The following is a 14,004-nucleotide window of genomic DNA, read 5'->3' as shown; positions in this document are numbered from 1 at the left end:
ATGCTGATCCACCTATTCGCGGATGTTTTCCATGTATTTTCTTTTAAAAAACTGTTGGGTTTTTTTTTCTTTTTAAAATTGTTTTCATTTTTTCTTTTCATTGGTTTATGTGAAAACGCTTATTGGCACCTTATCCCCGCTTACTCAAGAATTTTGAGGGTTGAAAAAAAAAAATTCTCTACCTGTTTTGTTGTTTGATTCAAATAAAAGAAAATTGCAAGTTACATTTGCGATTGCCCACTGAAAAACAGAAAGAACAAATGATAACACAGATTCCGTACCTCTGACTTCTTCCGTGACCAGTCTCTTTAATCAATTTACTTCATTTCGGGGAGGCGTGGCACAGATGGTACATGTATGCCGCCGGTGGGTCGCCGGTTTTTATCCTTGTCTGAGCGCACGTAGTCTTCGTGTGGGCAAGACACTTAGCCCACATTGCCTGCCAGTGAATGTGATTGGATGGCTTTGGATGCTTTGTGGTGGCCGGAGGGGCTCTGTAGGCACAGAAAGGCAGCCACACTTCTGTCAGACTGCCCCCTGCAGTAGCTTACACCTGCTAGGGTGTGACTTAGTGAATGAATAATGCATGCAGTTGTAAAGCGTCTTTGAGTGCCTAGAAAAAGCGCTATGTTAGTCAAATGCATTATTATTGTTCTTATTATTTTATTAATTGAACTCAATCTTCCCCTACCAATTGCCACTAATTCCTTCTCTCCCCAGTTTTTTTTTTTTTTTGTGTGTTAGATTAAAAAACAAAATACCAAAATAATGGGTCACTTTTCATTTTTCGATTCCCAAATGAAAATTACAGGCAATATCTTGATGTCGGATCAAATTAAAACTCATCAAAAGTCAAAGTGCCGCAAGCACATTGAGGCGTAGTATCAACTTCCCGACCAGGGACCAGGACCAGGGCCAGGACCAGGACTAGGACCAGGGACAGCTCCTCGGTGGCGCGCCAACGTCTGCATGCTGGTACCTCATCTTTCCACCCAGTCTTCCTTAAATGGAACCCCCCCCCCCATCACTCCCATCCCCCTCCTCGCCTGCGAGCCAATCACGTGTCGCGAGAGCATCCGGAGCGACGGCTCACGTCGATGGGAGAGAGCGAGGCGGGCAGCATCATCCGTAACGCGCGCAGCGAGCAGGCGGGCGTCCGTCCACACCCACGCAGGCGTCGCGGTGCGGCGATATGGCGCCATAAGGACTAGCCGCTTCCACTCGGGTCACGTGACAGCAGATCGCCGCCGAACGCGTTCTCTTTTCAGGTGCTTTTTCCGCTGCCAGCTTTTACTCCCGACGCTCGGTGAGTACGTTTTTTTCCTTGTCTTTTTTTTTTTTTTTTTTTCATCCTTCTGCTGCTGTGTGAATGGAGCGTTGACATTCTAGTGGTGGTGCTTTTTTCTTTTCTTTTTTTTCAAGTTTCCAGCATGCACTTGTTCTGCTGCCTCGTGCACGCCGCACTTTGCTTTCCAGGCTTGACAGCCTGCAGACGTTTTTAGTGTCTAGTGTTGTTTTCTTTTTTTTGTTTTTTGTATTTTTTTGGGGGAAAGGGAGGACGTTTTTCCTTTCCTGTTTTTGTATTTTTCTGTCTTTGTTTTGATTTCTTTGTCTCTCTTTTGCTTCTGTTGTGCAGTGGAGTGCTTTGACTTCTTTGGAGTCTTTTTTTTTTTTTTTTTTTTTTTTCGGGGGACGTTTGGTGAATTTTCTTGCAACCGAGCTCGCAGGTTTGTTGTTTCTCTTTTGTCTTGTTTTGTATTTTTATTTTTATTTTTACTAAGCTATTTTTGGATTATTTGATGCTGGGCATGATGTTTTTCTTTTCCGCGTCAACACGGATGAACAGACCCCCCCTCTCCCCCTGCAGGTATCTGACATTAATATTTGGCCAAATAAGAGAAGGAGGTGGCGCAAATACAAGAAAAAGCACCGTTGGCTTTTATTTTGAAGTGCAAAGTGCGGGTCGGCTTTTATTTTGGAAATGTGACGGGAAGTTCACCTGACAGAAACCCTTGACGGCTTCAAGCGTGTCAACGTCGGGATCAGCACAAATGGACACGTCATTTGGTACACCTGATGACACGCAGTACAAACATCGTGACTTAACAAAGATAATTATGCCCTTTTTTGTTTTAATATCGTTGCCGTTGTGGTTGTACTTTATAATATTTGCCCCTTCATAAGAGGACCAAAATATTAGGAAATAGGTTGGCCTTGTGGACCAGATGCCAAAGTATTTTGTGTTGTTGGCATTTTTTGGGATATAATCTGAATATTGGACAGCAGCACAGTGTTCGGTATTTATCACATTTGCCTCACATTCAAGAGATTGTCGGTTCGATCTCGGCCCAGCTGGAGTTTGCGTGTCCTCCCCCGCGCTTGCGTGGGTTTTCTTTCTGGACGTCCCGATCGCTTTTATTTCCACCCGAGGCCGAGCCCAAGTCACAAAGAAAGCGCATCCAAATTGTCAATTATTTGAATAAAGGAATCCCAACATGATCCACTTTTTCATGTGAGTACAACTCAGCAGTGGTTCAAATCAAGTGAACAAATAACATTTTAGTCTTGACTTCAGAAATAAGAGAAAATTAAAAAATGGCATCTTTTTCAGCCCTTTTTCGATTCGCTGCAAAATCACTTGATCGACGCCGTTTTCTGATCACGTGACGGGGTCGGGCAACGCTCGTTTTCCCTTCGCCCACATCCCCAAAACAGGCGTGTCAGCTTCGATCAGTCCAGGGCGTACCCGGCTTCTCTCGCCAAACGTCAGCCGGGGCCGGCTTCGTAACGTACCCGCGAAAGTATTGACGGGACGAATCGAAATTTCCAACAGTTGTGAGTGCGGATCCTTGTTTGTACGTTGTTTGCGATTGGCTGGTGACCATTTCAGGGTGTTTCCCGCGAAACAACGGCAAGGATAGACCCCGCTTCGCATGTGACATGCAGTGCGCCCTACTTCTGTCACCAACATTGAGAGCTGTTCTCCACTTCACGCATGATCCAAATGAAGAAGAAAACAAATGCCAAAATATAGAAAATGGATGTCTATTCTTTGATCGACTGGCAACCAGTCGAGGGTGCGCCCCGCTTCTCTCGCCATAAGTCTTCCGGTAATGTTCTATCTGAAGCGCAACTTAAAAAATATAAAGCAAATACGAAAACCTGAGTTGCTACAGATGAATCTCGTCTTGCTTCAGTTTGGCTCCGTGAGCCATGACGGGAATGTTTCTCCTTTTTCTTCTTTTTTGGCGGGGGGGGGGGGGGGTGCGTCTGGGGTGACGCCAGCCTTGTTTAATCAGCTGCAGCGCCAACCTGCTGCTGAAGTCTGATTCTGTTTGAACGGCAGATGTTCTGGATCGTACGTCTTCGTTTTTTTGTTGTGGTTTGGCAAGATGGATGACCAGCAGGTGTCGCGACTCGGTTGTGAGTCATCGACTGGACTCTCTCTGTATTTAGAAAAAAACTCACTTAGTGTCATATGATTTTTATTTCACTGTATCGCCTAGAACAGTGTTTTTTATTTATTTTTTTATTGAGCCAAGGAACATATTTTATTATGCCTAGATCAGACTACAGGATTTTAGCCCCGATATTGGGCCGATTCGCTATCGCGGGTGATTTCCCAGGTCGGGGCCGACATATTTTGTCGGGAACGACAACATTTCTTGCAGTGTGACATAATCCACGACCAACGAATTGGCCCTACGATAGTCCTACGACGCCAAAATGAAAAGTCTGGCATGTTTAGATTTTTTGGGATATCTTCCTGTAGTGTGACATATCAGTGACAACTCTCCGACTGCGCACCTTGACGTCGGCCAATAGGATTGCGTATCGTGACCGACACTCTGCCTCCCGTGCTTGCCGTTGTCAACATTGATTCATGCACACAAACCAATGTTTCGCAAAGATTTAGAGCAGGGTTCGCCAGCACGCCGGCATGTTTACGTATGTACAACTGTTAGTGCTAGCGCTAGCTTGCAAGGCTACATAACGTTTTGTTGCCTGCTTGCGAGCCATATCCTATTAAAAGTACGTGAGCATACCTCAAGCAGTCCTTGAATGAACGTCCTCTCCCGAGCAACGGTGACGAACACCACACGTTTTTCCTCATTTCGTTTTTTTTTTTTTACCCACACAATACATGGGTGCGATCCATTGTTGTTGTTGTCGCCTTGGTAACGGGTTCATCCGGTCACCTTGACCGGTGACCCATTTTCTGGTCCCGCCTCTCCGACAGTATTTGATTTGACAAGATAAAGCCCATTGATCGTAAAAGACGGGATGCGGCGGTATCGGAATACACGTCGTGTAGTATTGCCACTGTTTGACCGAGATACGGCAAGATTTCACGGCAGTCGTTTTATATAGAGCAATCAGGAAAGACAAAATTTGTCTTGTAGCCTGATCCAGGCATTAGAAGAATGTCAGAGCACACCATCCAGCAAAAATGGGACACAAAATGTCAACATTTACTCAAAATCTGCAATGTAGAGACCATGTAAATAAAATATTTGGTCATCGTTTTACTCCTCTAACATGCTTTCAACACGTTTTAAACTTTAAAACTCATTTTTAGCGCCTGGTCTCACGCTATCAATAAATGGTATAGCAAACAAAAAGACGACTCACTCAAACCAAATAAGAGACCGAGCGTGCTTGCTTGAAGCTGTTGATTTGTCACTCCCTGTTGAAAGTTTACTGTAAAAGTGACACTTAAAACAAACAACAATTAAACATATATTTAATCACCAACATGTTTAACCAAACCATAGCAGCACATAGAACAAAGTAGACAATACGAGCATATCGCTGGCGTCGGGTGAAAACCCCTCAAATTTCGTCGTTTCTGGACACCTCTCCCACCCCCCGCACTCCCTCGAAGTGTGGTGATCGCTTGTCCCACTCCCCCCAACCCCCAGCCCACTTCTGCTCCTTTCGGGCCGCTTCCTCGTTATCTGGGCCGAGCCCGGCGCCGGTCGGGAGGAATAAGAGATAGTGGTGCTTTCCCCGCGTGCATGAATAAAACATGCGGAGAGAGTAGCTTGTTGCGCTAGTTGCGCCTTGACTCTGCGCTGCTGCCGTCCGCCGACAATGCTCTGCTGCAACCAGGACGCTTGGCGTTACAACAACATCGTGACTCACACAATTCATTTTTTTTTACACACAATTTACTCATTCCCTGACAGTGGGATTTTCTATTCGTCAACTGGAATCCAACTGTTTACAGCCACTTATGTCAGATACATTCTTCTGTGAACTGAAGGTTTGTAAACCACCGTAATGACTAACAGATCCCTGTAGGTGGCGCCGATTTCATGTAATAGTCTTCATTTCCAAAGATGGTGTTTAATGCCTTCCTGCTCTCCAATGGAGCAAATAAATGACACAGTTTAGATTTTAAGAAGAGGAAATAACCACTGATGACCATGGAATCTACTATCAGCAATATAAAAAAAAAAAAAACGTTATTGGTGAGAGTACGTAGGAGTCTATTTTGAGGTTGTTTTCCAACCTGCGCATTGTGCAAACAAACTGGAAAGTGAAGGGTTAAAAGACGAATGGGTATTTCATACTGAAGACAAGAAGTGATGTTAGTTCAAAGGAGCAGTTGAGAACGTTTACAAAGTTCCTGCGACACGAGCTGCGAGCATTTCGCCTCAGTCGAAAAAACGGCCGTCGTACAAATCTTGTGGCCGATCCCCTTCGTCAAATACGTGGCAGCTATTTGAAGCCCAAACATCAGCTCAGATGTCTTCGGGAATCTGTTGCCGACGTTTAAAGAGCCGTCAGGGAAGGAATGTTCTTTGAAAATGGACTCCGGACGAGCTGTGACCAGGAAATAACCAGTTGTTGGGCGGTCAAGGACAGCAAAGCCTAACCTGTATTTACTTGTCAAAGACCTCAAGGATGAACTCGAAAGCGGGTGTGGTCACGGCTGTCCCAAAACCTTTACCCATTTGCCGGATTCCTACGCCGCGCCGGCCGGGTTCAGCGGGTCCGCGCGTATAGCCAATGGCGCCGAGCTGACAGCTCGCTGCAACGGGGCCACGAAAGTGGTGTTAATGTCTTCATTGCGTGCGTCTAATTGCGACGTTCATCACATTATGTCGAGTAGCGCCGTGAAACAAAACGCAGCAAATGAGTTTTCCACGCCACCTATTGATCCCTCCCTCTCCGTTTCCATTGTGTCCGTCTTGTCACGCTTGAACCGGAATCATTCACGTTCGAGGCTTTTTCTTTTCCACGCTCGTCTGCGTCTGCGTGCGTGAGTGAGCTGAGTGGCATCGTTAAAGTTGAACTGCCGGACGAAAATCAGCAAAACACAACAGTTGACTGTTTTCTTCGACAATGTATTGAATCACGGCAAGTCATTTCATTTTTACACCAAATTGGATCGGGTGTGTGATATTATCTTAGACTTATTACGCCCAAAGAACCTCATTTGTGCTCACTGCTCAATTAAATGCTAATACAGAGGCATTATTAAAGCAAATACAGTGAGCTGCCGTTTGTTGTGTTTCACCTGCGATAGGTGAAAATCTGCAATATGGATTGACGACATAAAAAAAGCATTTTTTTTCCTAGTTTTCTAGACTTTCATATCACATCACTTTGAGGAAATGAAAAGAAGACTTGCTTGCCCAGTCCTCCAACTAAGAGGTAGAGTGTGCTTGCTGCAAGCTATTTATTTGTCACTCCCACTTGAACTTTACTGTAAAACGGAGACAATTAAAACAAGAGAGAACTAAACACTGGATATTTAAACACACAAACGTTGAAATAAACCATATAATTTCTCTAGCTTAATGCTAACAGACGGGCTAATGGAAATTAGCCTCGATATTACGATAAATCTAAACCTTCAAACAACTTCTACTTTTTCACATACGGCCCAGCAACAAATACAAACAGCATACAACATAAGAATATGAAACATATATTTAAACACCAAACGGTATCATTTCGTCGAACAATAGTCCGCTAGCTAAATGCTAACAGTTAATGGGAAAAGCCATTGTCGGGCTAACAAGAATTTGGGTAGCTCTCACAATAATTCTAAACCAAACTGCTAATTGAACACACTCGGAGCACCAACGCATACAAAGCAGATGACAATAGTCACAAGCATTTCTTCAAACTGCTCCATGCGGACGACCATTACGGGAGATTAGTTGGGGATCTTCTCTGCCTCTTCTTCTCTTCCTCTTAATTATGCTGCCTGTCTTCCAGTGGAGCTTATTGCTGCCCTGAATGTTGTGGCACAAAGTGGTACGACACTGAAGGCAGTGCCAGCGTCCTGCAAACTGGTCCTTCTGAAGCTGCATGGACAAATGTATTGGTACACATTCGCGTGACTGTTTTGATGTTTTGTGAAGGAAGACTCAGGTGCAACTGGCGAGCCGTGGCTAGCCGGCGAGCCAGCCGCGGCCGCGCGCACCTCCCCGAGGCAAAAACATGTTCCCCTTCAAAAACATTTGGCAAGGACGATGATGTCTGGAACAAATTTGCAGTCCCACAGTGAGCGAGCGGAACACTTTCCCGACTCGTTCTCCTGTCCATCCCGTGACGCTTTGGTGTGTGCGTGATTGCGTGTCTGCGTGTTGATGTTTAGCGGGCCTCTCAGCTTAATCCGAGTTTAAGGACAAAAAATAAATAAATCTGCCTCACTAAAGTGGAAGCCCGCTAATGTTTTACGGCGACAATTAGACGCAGTTTGGACCCGCGACATCCAATAAGCTTGTTGACGTCTCGCGGCCAGAAAAAAATAATTCACTCGTTGCTTCATCCTCACTATTGATATTTTTTCTCTCCCTTTTTTCCTTCCAGTTTTGACATCTGAGGACGAATCTTGTTTTTAACATTCAATTCAATTGTTTCAAACTCAAGTGTCAAAAAAGATTCATAGAATAAAGAAAATAAATTAGATCTAGTTATGGAGTGTACATTTATGTATCTATGTATGTATTTATTTATTTAAAAGGGACAGTTCAGACACTTATGAACCCCACTACAATACTTGTACTGTAAATGTGCCCGAGTTAGCATACCGCTGATTGACATTGTTCGTCCCTTGGCAGGTGGCTTAAAACGTAGACAAGAAGCCATATCTCAACAAGGACATCAAATCATTCCAGAAATCACACTTTTCACATGAAAACAGGCTGGAATGGATGAATTGCTTTTCAATTCGTTACTGTATAATGGTGAAAATTCCTTTGAGTAAATTGAGCCTCCAGCTTGGTCACGGAACGAATAAAATACTTTTCTATCAGTTCAAACTCATCTTACAATGTTTACCCTTAAAAATAAAAGGCTTGCAAAAGATTTGATTTTGAAAAAATTGCCCTGCCCGGAAGTGCGCATTTCATGCAAATGCGGCAAAGACCAACTCCCACTAACAACCCGGGCTAAACTAGACCCTCCCCAACATACAAAGCGTTGACATACTTCCTTGGTACCAATTACTATTTAGACAAGGTATCTTGTGGTATCTTTGAGCATTTCAGAAAAAACTAATTTGTGATGAGTGAACTGTGAATATGCAGGGGGGTTACCGTGTTAATAAATTAAGCTCTACCAATGTATACATCATTTCAAACTCATCTTACTGAAAAACATTATGCTTGAAAATCAAAAAAAAATTGGCAATGTTGTCATCCAGCAGTAAGTCGGAATCGTTCCCGGTGAGGGTTGGACTCCGCCAAGGCTGCCGTTTGTCACCGATTCTATTCATAACTTTTATGGACACAATTTCTAGGCGCAGCCGAGGCGTAGAGGGGGTCCGGTTTAGTGGCTTCAGTATTGCATCTCTGCTTTTTGCAGATGATGTGGTTCTGTTGGCTTCATCAAGCCGTGACCTCCAACTCTCACTGGAGCGGTTCGCAGCCGAGTGTGAAGCGGCTGGGATGAGAATCGGCACCTCCCAATCTGAGACCGTGGTCCTCAATCGGAAAAGGCTGGCAAGCCCTCTCCAGGTCGGGGATGTGATCCTGCCCCAAGTGGAGGAGTTCAAGTATCTTGGGGTCTTGTTCACGAGTGAGGGAAGAATGGAACGGGAGATCGACAGACGGATCGGTGCAGCGTCTGCAGTGATGCGGACTTTGTATCGGTCCGTTGTGGTAAAGAAGGAGCTAAGCCGAAAGGCGAAGCTCTCGATTTACCGATCGATATACGTTCCTACCCTCACCTATGGTCACGAGCTGTGGGTCGTGACCGAAAGAACAAGATGCAGGATACAAGCGGCCGAAATGAGTTTCCTCCGCAGCTCGGTCATCCGGGAGGATCTCAGAGTAGAGTCGCTGCTCCTCCACATCGAGAGGAGCCAGATGAGGTGGCTGGGGCATCTGATTCGGATGCCTCTCGGGATCCCCCCAGAAGAGCTGGATGAAGTGGCTGGGGAGAGGGAAGTCTGGGCGTCCCTGCTAAAGCTACTGCCCCCGCGACCCGACCCGGATAAGCGGTAGAAAATGGATGGATGGATGGATGGATGGATGGCAATGTTTTCATTGAAGATGTGGAATATTGACACGTTTACATTTTGTGTCTTTTTTGTGTTTTGAAAACGTGTTCTTTTGGGGAATAAGGGAAATCAATCGTAATATGGCCTGAATTTTGTTTATCTTATGTCCAAAAAGTAAGCAGAATAAGGATCATTTAAAAAATGGGGTGTACAATACACACAAATTGTAAGAATTGTTTCTTGGTTCAACAAATCTTACTAAATTGAAACCAAATTTTTTGTGCAACTAGTATCTTATTTACAGATGGTGTTTCTTTTTAAGAAACACAAAATGATTTTATGAATGTAAAATTTGACTTTAACATGTTTGACTTGATGATTAAAATTACGACGAACCAGTTGGCCACCGTGCCGATGATTAAAGTTACAAAAACAAAATACAATGCAATGCGGCAATAATCCTAAATGAAAAAAAAGTGTCGCTCCTTTTGTGTTTCCGCGTGTGGTGTCGGGGAATCCAAAAGTAAGTTACGCACGCAAATTGCGGACACGCTTCCGAAATATTCTGTCAAATTAGCGCTTCCCCTTTGGCCGGGCGGATCTGGTCCTAGCGAGCGTAACCGCGCCGCTAATGAGCTCCGCCGCCACCGCGCGTTCAAAGAATTTCCGAAGCAATTTGAATTCCCCTTTCATTGGCCGCTGAGAGGAGGAAAGGAATTGGGCGAGGACAAGGCCTGAAAGAGCAAATCCTCCATGAAACCAGAGACGTGATTCATTTGGAATATTTCGACGGCGTGCCTGCGTGTGTTTGTGAGCGGCGTTTGCTATTGGGAGGATTACAAGAACACCTGTACGCAAAGCACTTTGCACAAGCAGGAAAGCAAATGGAGAAGCCACTGTATATACGTTCCTAACACTTCACTTTCACTCCATTTTCCTTCGTCTGGAGATGTTTTTTTTATTTGGATGTTTTCAATGTGTTTGAGCAATCAAATGTGAACAAAAAGGCTTTATTCTCCCACTAAGGTAATACCGAAAAAAAAACAACGTTTCGTAATGTTCAAGAAAAGTAGCATTTTCAAATATGGAAGCACACCTTAAAAACACCCTCAAAGGGAAGAAATTCAACACATTATTTTGGGGCCAAATTGCATCATTTGTAAGAAAACATTTTTAAAAACCTACATTTCATGATTTCTAAAATATAAAGTTTTGTGCCATCTCCAAAATGTGTAAACTCTTAATATATGAATCCCCATATTCACTCCTTCACCTGAACCCTCACAAAATTCCCCCCGAAATTGAATGGGTTCTTTTTGGGGCAAAATTCCATAAAGTCTAATAAAAAGCAAAATGTTATAATGTATATGAAATAAAAACTTTAAATATATGAATTCCTTTAATCGCACCTTTACTTTACTCACAAAGTCAAAATTATTTTTTCCACTTGGCCAGAATGTTCTAATTATAGTAAGAATTTTAGCAGGATTCTCAGGAAATGGAATGGCTTCTTGAAATTTGATCATGTCCCATCAAAGCAAAATGTCATAATAGCCGAAAGGATAAAAAAAAGATTGTGACGTTGTAATATATGACTTCCCATATTTGCACCTTCACTTAAACCCTGACGCTGGTAATCGATTTGTTCGGGCAAATTTTCATAATGTCAAAAAAGGGGAAATTATAAGACACAATTGCGCCGAGACGTCAATCTGCCGACACTCTAGTTTTCGACGTCTTTTGACTTTCCTCCTCCCACTACATTTTTTTATTTCTGTCTCATCTCAATTCCAATCAATCGCAAAACTCGAACAAGATGATTGTTCCATCAGCGTTAATTTTACCGTAAAAATGTCCCACGGCGAGTAGATTAATTCCATATTTCCTTTTCATTACTCACCCAGGCTATTATTTCCTGCCGGCTGGTGAAATCAAGAGCCCTTTGAAAGTGGAGACATTATGGCTGTCATTTGCGGTCTAAGATGACATCATGCCTTTCACTCTGCGCTTCTTGTTGGCAGAGGTGGCAAAAGTACTCACACATACACACTCGCACTTAAGTACAAGTACAGATAATATAAACGCTGGTAAAAACAGAAGTACTGAAAAAATAAAGACTCTGAAATGGACTTCAGTTGAATTTGATACATTTCCAATTTTGGAAAATTATGTAAAATGGAAACTATAGTGTCTTGTTTATGTTTTCAAGATGATTCTAGTTTGTGAAACATAAAATTAAAACGTCGGTGGAACGTCCCGGAAAACAGGTGAGCAGACCTCCTGTGTACGGCGTGCTATGCTCACCAGCGTGACTGCAATTTGGTGACGTACGTGATGGTTTGAAGCCCAACTTAACTCCAATTTTGCTTTTTTTTTTCGGACAAACGTGAAATACATGTATGTCATTTATGTCCACCAAATATGATATGATATATGATGTACTGTATGTAAACGGGAAGGAAGCTTTAACACTGCCTGTTGTCATCTTTGGTGGCTCTGTGGTGACAACAAAGGACATTGTAGACGTTTTGAGGTCCGACGTGTGCTTTGTCGCGGTCTCCCGCTGTTCTGAGCCGGAAGGAAGTGCTTTCACCCGTTTCCTGTGCGCATATATTGGACACGACCTCATGTTGTTTGATGGGTGATCTGTTTTTTGGTTTTAGCCCAACACGTTAAAAAAATACACTTTACCTTTGCTCTCAATCCGTCAATGTCAGACAGGCTTTCATACATTTGGAAAAGATCAGTAGTTCATAATTTGATTTCAGCAATGAATATGAGAATATTCTTGTCCCGGAAGATATCGCGTGTGCATAGCAAACCAACAGTAGGTAAGCATCAAGTGCAGTAACAAAGTATTTTGTATGTGGTTACTTCCTTCCACTGCTCATAGGGAGTAATTAGGAATGTCGCAGTCTTGTAACTCAGCATTGAAGGGATTTTCTTTCTTTTTTATGGGTGCTCCACATAAAAAGTTTCTTCGTTGTCTTATATAAGTCCCCCAAACGGAGCGAGCGGTGCTTGTCTGTGCGCTGAAGCGTGTTCATTGCAGCAGCCCTCTTGTGATTAGAGATGGCAATTGTACGCAGTCCTCGTTTGTTTCGCCGGCGATAGCTCATTTCCCCGACAAAGCGCCTCTTAAAGGGCCCCGAATGCAAAGAGTGCCACTGAGTCACGTCAGCCGCGTCATCGGGGAAATCAAAACGTGTAAACACTCCGCATCGCCACACTCTTTGCTTCCTTTCATTCGCGAGCCTCGCAGTCACACAAGCTGGTTATTTTGAGACCTGTCGTGATAGGCCGGCGCGCGCCCCGACCCTTTTTTTTTGGACCACAGGCCGCGTTCACGTAAAATAATATTTTGACGGACCGGCACACAAACACATCAAAAGAAAAGATTGAAAATACAGCTCAGCGTTACGGTAAACCCCGTTTATCGTGGCGAGCTTTTTGAAAGGGAGCGCTAATTCTTGGCTACCAATGAATGCGACGGGCCAGCACTTTGATACACACGTCTCAAACAACAAATTTCTAATTATCTAGGGCAACAGTAATCCCTCGTCTATTGCGGGCGTCACATTCCTGACCACCACTGCGATCGATGGAATCTCTGAAGTAGCAAACATTTATTTATTTACTATTTGCATTTTGAAGCCTTCTGCATAGCAATGCAAAATATGCATTTGAAGTGCTGGTATTCTTTTAGTCCACTTGGGTTTTCCATCCACGCATTCGACACCATGGTGACTATGACGGTGAATGTGTGTATACCTTTTAAAGGCAGGTCTACTCTGTTGAGTGCCGAGCAAGTAAACATATGTGGACGTACTATTTCCTGGCAGTCCCACTGTGGTGCACAGTGACGGCGTCAGTTGAGGCATTCGGCAGGTCGGCCAAGAATATGCTTGTATTTATTGTATTTTGTTGCCGTTTGTTCAATAAAGCAATTGAAAGAAAGCCAACCGCTGTTTCTGTCCTCCCTCGATCCAAACCACCTGTTATGGATTACAAATCGTTCTAACTAGCAGTGGTAGACTATATTCACTGACGTTTACTTTACTGGAGACGTGCAGTTTAGTAACTATACTGTACTGTACCTACCGTACGATGAAAAAAATGTGCTATGCACTGAACCACCGATAAGTGAACTGCGATATAGTGAGGCACAACTGTATACTTTTTTTATACATATGTATGTCGTCATTTCCAAAATTACACCAATGCAAGTGTAATCCATCCATCCATTTTCTGAGCCGCTTCTCCTCACTAGGGTCACGGGCGTGCTGGAGCCTATCCCAGCTGTCATCGGGCAGGAGGCGGGGTACACCCTGAACTGGTTGCCAGCCAATCGCAGGGCACATACAAACAAACAACCATTCGCACTCACATTCACACCTACGGGCAATTTAGAGTCTTCAATTCATGCATGTTTTTGGGATGTGGGAGGAAACCGGAGTGCCCGGAGAAAACCCACACAGGCACGGGGAGAACATGCGAACTCCACACAGGCGGGGCCGGGGATTGAACCCGGGTCCTCAGAA

The 14,004-nt window shown here is 43.9% G+C and overlaps 1 protein-coding gene across 5 annotated transcripts in view; it reads left to right on the top strand.

The window, feature by feature from the left end:
* Positions 1–1,218: 1,218 nt before the first annotated feature.
* Positions 1,219–14,004, top strand: part of LOC133396599 (RNA-binding Raly-like protein) — a 64,128-nt gene continuing 51,342 nt past the window's right edge. For 3 of the 5 annotated variants that reach the window (XM_061666619.1, XM_061666620.1, XM_061666615.1), the window contains exon 1: positions 1,219–1,306. The gene's annotated coding sequence lies outside the window, so the exon portion shown is untranslated. Of the gene's footprint in view, positions 1,307–1,734; positions 1,868–14,004 lie in introns of those variants that run through there. The other 2 variants (XM_061666616.1, XM_061666617.1) reach the window with 2 other exon arrangements.

The sequence above is a fragment of the Phycodurus eques genome, chromosome 21 (genome assembly GCF_024500275.1).
Source record: "Phycodurus eques isolate BA_2022a chromosome 21, UOR_Pequ_1.1, whole genome shotgun sequence".
Classification (NCBI taxonomy): Eukaryota; Metazoa; Chordata; class Actinopteri; order Syngnathiformes; family Syngnathidae; genus Phycodurus; species Phycodurus eques.
The sequence above is the reverse complement of the archived record's forward strand: the minus strand, read 5'-3'. Positions and strand labels throughout refer to the sequence as shown.